This window comes from Triticum aestivum, chromosome 6D (assembly GCF_018294505.1).
Source record: "Triticum aestivum cultivar Chinese Spring chromosome 6D, IWGSC CS RefSeq v2.1, whole genome shotgun sequence".
Classification (NCBI taxonomy): Eukaryota; Viridiplantae; Streptophyta; class Magnoliopsida; order Poales; family Poaceae; genus Triticum; species Triticum aestivum.
Genome location: NC_057811.1, coordinates 245,316,733 through 245,322,732, shown reverse-complemented (window position 1 = coordinate 245,322,732; position 6,000 = coordinate 245,316,733).

Here is a 6,000-nt window from a genome sequence, read left to right as displayed (position 1 = left end):
GCGCTGGTGCGAACGGGCCGGCTCCGGACGACCCGATCACTGCGATCCCCTTCTTCTTGGGGGCCATGGTGATGACGAAGTCGATGCGCTAACTTCCAAACCGGATTTTCACAGCTTGCGCCCCCTACCTAGCATGCCAAAGATGTTGGTGGAAACAACACCTATGGGATCATAGGGAATCCCTTCTACGGTTGGCGGGCGCGGGGCTGTGGAAAGAGCGGGTTTAGAAGATCAACACAGGGGAATTTATCCAGGTTTGGGCCGCAAGTGATGCGTAATACCCTACTCCTGCTGGTTTGTGTTTATCTGGTGTTCTTGGACCAGCTACAAAGGGTGCAGGGTCCAAAAAGTTCGAATCCTTCTCCAGTATGCCTCGGGCCTCCTTTTATAGCCAAAGGGGTCGCCAAAGTGGCACACGGGAGGTGGAAAGTTTGTACTGTATACAAGTCTATCCCCTGGCACCGTAGGATAAACACATTTAATGTGCTGCTGACGTGCCCTCTTACTTTATCGGGGACGGCAAGGAAGCTCATCCCGTTCGTCGCCGCCTCGCCTCGCTCTGACGCGCGTCCAAGCTGACTAGGCGAGCAGCACCATGATGGCTAGCTAGCTGTTGAGGTTGTGCGGTGGCAGAGTCTTCACGAAGATCTGCATGCCACCATGCTGGTGCTTGCTGAGTTGGCCTGGAAGTTGCACGTCGCTACGCAGGTGCCTGCCTTCTTGGCGGGTTGACTGCTGTGTTGGAACGGCGGTGGAGCCTTGGCAGGTGTGGGCCTGGCTGCGGCCCCGCAGATGTCCCCAGCAAGGGTCTTGTCGGGGTCTCGCGGGTGTCCCCGGCAAGGGTCTTGCCGGGGGTCTTGTGAGCGTCCCCGGCAAGGATCTTGCCGGGGGTTTCCGTCTTCTAGTTCTCATCTAGTCTTGTATGTTCTTGGTCTTCACAAAGATCTGCATGCCACCATGCAGGCGCCTCCCGAGCCTTGGTTCCAATGTTGTCGACGGTGTCGAAACTCTTAGGCTCAAGGGTGGCGGCCTTGCTGGTGTTGGGCAAGTTCCCCCGGCAAGGCTCTTGCCAGGGCTACGTAAGCTGCCCCGGCAAGGCTCTTGCCGGGGAGAGCTCACCTTGTCCCTCTGCTCTTCGCGCCTTTGGCTTGGTGCTGCTCTGGTAGTCTTGTGTCTTCGCTTCCTCTGCCCCGCTAAGCATTGCCGCGGCCGTGTGGCTGCGACTGCCCACGCACAAGTAAAGGGGTATAAAAGGGACCCCTACTTTTGTACACCGACACCAGCATGTCATACTTTGATTCGGCGGTATTTTTGGATGAAGCGGCTCATACCGACATTACGTGTACGCTTACACGAGACTGGTTCTACCGACATGCTTCGCACACAGGTGGCTAGTGGGTGTTTGTTTCTCCAACTTTAGTTGAATCGAGTGTGACTACGCCCGGTCCTTGTTGAAGGTTAAAACAGCAAACTTGACGAAAAATAGTTGTGGTTTTTATGCGTAGGTAAGAACAGTTCTTGCTAAGCCCGTAGCCGCCACGTAAAACTTGCAACAACAAAGTAGAGGACGTCTAACTTGTTTTTGCAGGGCATGTTGTGATGTGATATGGTCAAGACGTGATTATATAGATTGTTGTATGAGATGATCATGTTTTGTAACACAGTTATCGGCAACTGGCAGGAGCCATATGGTTGTCGCTTTATTGTATGAAATGCAATCGCCATGTAATTGCTTTACTTTATCACTAAGCGGTAGTGATAGTCGTAGAAGCAATAGTTGGCTAGACGACAACGATGCTTCGATGGAGATCAAGGTGTCAAGCCGGTGACAATGGTGATCATGACGGTGCTTTGGAGATGGAGATCAAAGGCACAAGATGATGATGGACATATCATATCACTTATATTAATTGCATGTGATGTTTATCCTTTATGCATCTTATTTTGCTTAGTACGACGATAGCATTATAAGATGATCTCTCACTAAATTTCAAGGTATAAGTGTTCTCCCTGAGTATGCACCGTTGCTACAGTTCGTCGTGTCGAGACACCACGTGATGATCGGGTGTGATAAGCTCTACGTTCACATACAACGGGTGCAAGCCAGTTTTGCACACGTAGAATACTCGGGTTAAACTTGACGAGCCTAACATATGCAAATATGGCCTCGGAACACTGATACCGAAAGGTCGAGCGTGAATCATATAGTAGATAGGATCAACATAGTGATGTTCACCATTGAAAACTACTCCATCTCACGTGATGATCGGACATGGTTTAGTTGATATGGATCACGTGATCACTTAGACGATTATAGGGATGTCTATCTAAGTGGGAGTTCTTAAGTAATATGATTAATTTGAACTTTAATTTATCATGAACTTAGTACCTGATAGTATTTTGCATGTCTATGTTGTTGTAGATAAATGGCCCGCGCTGTTGTTCCGTTGAATTTTAATGCGTTCCTAGAGAAAGCTAAGTTGAAAGATGATGGTAGCAATTACACGGACTGGGTCCGTAACTTGAAGATTATCCTCATTGCTGCATAGGAGAATTACGTCCTAGAAGCACCGCTAGGTGCCAAACCTGTTGCAGGAGCAACGCCAGATGTTATGAATACCTGGCAGAGCAAAGCTGATGACTACTCGATAGTTCAGTGTGCCATGCTTTACGGCTTAGAACCGGGACTTCAACGATGTTTTGAATGTCATGGAGCATATGAGATGTTCCAGGAGTTGAAGTTAATATTTCAAGCAAATGACCGGATTGAGAGATATGAAGTCTCCAATAAGTTCTATAGCTGCAAAATGGAGGAGAATAGTTCTATCAATGAGCATATACTCAGAATGTATCGGTACCACAATCACTTGACTCAGCTGGGAGTTAATCTTCCAGTTGATAGTGTCATTGACAGAGTTCTTCAATCACTGCCACCAAGCTACAAGAGCTTCGTGATGAACTATAATATGCAAGGGATGGGTAAGACAATTCCCGAGCTCTATGTAATGCTAAAGGCTGCGGAGGTAGAAATCAAGAAGGAGCATCAAGTGTTGATGGTCAACAAGACCACCAGTTTCAAGAAAAAGGGTAAAGGGAAGAAGGGGAACTTCAAAAAGAACGGCAAGTAAATTGCTGCTCAAGTGAAGAAGCCCAAGTCTGGACCTAATCCTGAGACTGAGTGCTTCTACTACAAAGGGACTAGTCACTAGAAGCGGAACTGCCCCAAGTATTTGGAGGAGAAGAAGGATGGCAAAGTGAAAGGTATATTTGATATACATGTTATTGATGTGTACCTTACTAATGCTCGCAGTAGCGCCTGGGTATTTGATACTGGTTCTGTTGCTAATATTTGCAACTCAACAGGGGCTATGGATTAAGCGAAGATTAGCTAAGGACGAGGTGACGATGCGCGTGGGAAATGGTTCCAAAGTCGATGTGATCACCGTCGGCACGCTACCTCTACATCTACCTTCGGGATTAGTTTTAGACCTGAATAATTGTTATTTGGTGCCAGCGTTAAGCATGAACATTATATCTGGATCTTGTTTGATGCGAGACGGTTATTCATTTAAATCAGAGAATAATGGTTGTTCTATTTATATGAATAATATCTTTTATGGTCATGCACCCTTGATGAGTGGTCTATTTTTACTAAATCTCGATAGTAGTGATACACATGTTCATAGTATTGAAGCCAAAAGATATAAGTTTAATAATGATAGTGCAACTTATTTGTGGCACTGCCGTTTAGGTCATATTGGTGTAAAGCGCATGAAGAAACTCCATGCTGATGGGATTTCGGAAATAATACATACTGATGTATGCGGTCCGATGAGTGTTGATGCTCGCGGCGGGTATCGTTATTTTCTGACCTTCACAGGTGATTTAAGCAGATATGGGTATATCTACTTGATGAAACATAAGTCTGAAACATTTGAAAAGTTCAAAGAATTTTAGAGTGAAGTGGAAAATCATCGTAACAAGAAAATAACGTTTCTACAATCTGATCGTGGAGGAGAACATTTGAGTTACGAGTTTGGTCTTCATTTGAAACAATGCGGAATAGTTTCACCACTCACGCCACCCGGAACACCACAGCGTAATGGTGTGTCCGAACGTCGTAATCGTACTTTATTAGATATGGTGCGATCTATGATGTATCTTACTGATTTACCGCTATCTCAGATCTATGATGTTACTTGACCATGACGAACCTACGAACTATGAGGAAGGCGATGATGAGCCCAGATTCCGCAAAATGGCTTAAGGCCATGAAATCTGAGATGGGATCCATGTATGATAACAAAGTATGGACTTTGGTTGACTTGCCCGTTGATCGGCAAGCCATAGAGAATAAATGGATCTTCTAGAAGAAGACTTATGCTGACGGAAATATTACTGTCTACAAAGCTCGACTTGTTGCGAAAGGTTTTCGACAAGTTCAAGGAGTTGACTACGATGAGACTTTCTCACCCGTAGCGATGCTTAAGTCTGTCCGAATCATGTTAGCAATTGCCGCATTTTATGATTATGAAATTTGGCAAATGGATGTCAAAACTACATTCCTTAATGGATATCTTAAAAAAGAGTTGTATATGATGCAACCAGAAGGTTTTGTCGATCCAAAAGGTGCTGACAAAGTGTGTAAGCTCCAGCGATCCATTTATGGACTGGTGCAAGCATCTCGGAGTTGGAATATACGCTTTGATAGTGTGATCAAAGCATATGGTTTTATACAAACTTTTGGAGAAGCCTGTATTTACAAGAAAGTGAGTGGGAGCTCTGTGGCATTTCTGATATTATATGTGGATGACATATTTTTGATCGGAAATGATACTGAATTTTTGAATAGCATAAAAGGATACTTGAATAAGAACTTTTCAGTGAAAGACCTCGGTGAAGCTGCTTATATATTGGGCATCAAGATCTATAGAGATAGATCAAGACGCTTAATTGGACTTTCACAAAGCACATACCTTGATAAAGTTTTGAAGAAGTTCAAAATGGATCAAGCAAAGAAAGGGTTCTTGCCTGTATTACAAGCTGTGAAGTTGAGTCAGACTCAATGCCCGACCACTGCAGAAGATAGAGAGAAAATGAAAGTCATTCCCTATGCTTCAGCCATAGGTTCTATCATGTATGCAATGCTGTGTACCAGACCTGATGTGTGCCTTGCTATTAGTTTAGCAGGGAGGTACCAAACTAATCCAGGAGTGGATCACTGGACAGCGGTCAAGAACATCCTGAAATACCTGAAAAGGACTAAGGATATGTTTCTCGTTTATGGAGGTGACAAAGAGCTCGTCGTAAACGGTTACGTCGATGCAAGCTTTGACACTGATCCGGATGACTCTAAGTCACAAACCAGATATGTATTTTTATTAAATGGTGGAGCCGTAAGTTGGTGCAGTTCCAATCCGTTGACTAAGCCTCTCTCACGAGCAAAACATGATCAGCACCAAGACTCCATGGGTGTTAGAATCATTACAATGTAATCTAGATTATTGACTCTAGTGCAAGTGGGAGACTGAAGGAAATATGCCCTAGAGGCAATAATAAAGTTGTTATTTATATTTCCTTATATCATGATAAATGTTTATTATTCATGCTAGAATTGTATTAACCGGAAACTTAGTACATGTGTGAATACATAGACAAAAGAGAGTGTCACTAGTATGCCTCTACTTGACTAGCTCGTTAATCAAATATGGTTAAGTTTCCTAGCCATGGACAAGAGTTGTCATTTGATGAACCGGATCACATCATTAGAGAATGATGTGATTGACTTGACCCATCCGTTAGCTTAGCACTATGATCGTTTAGTTTATTGCTATTGCTTTCTTCATAACTTATACATGTTCCTACGACTATGAGATTATGCAACTCCCGAATACCGGAGGAACACTTAGTGTGCTATCAAACGTCACAACGTAACTTGGTGATTATAAAGATGCTCTACAGGTGTCTCCGATGGTGTTTGTTGAGTTGGCATAGAACGAG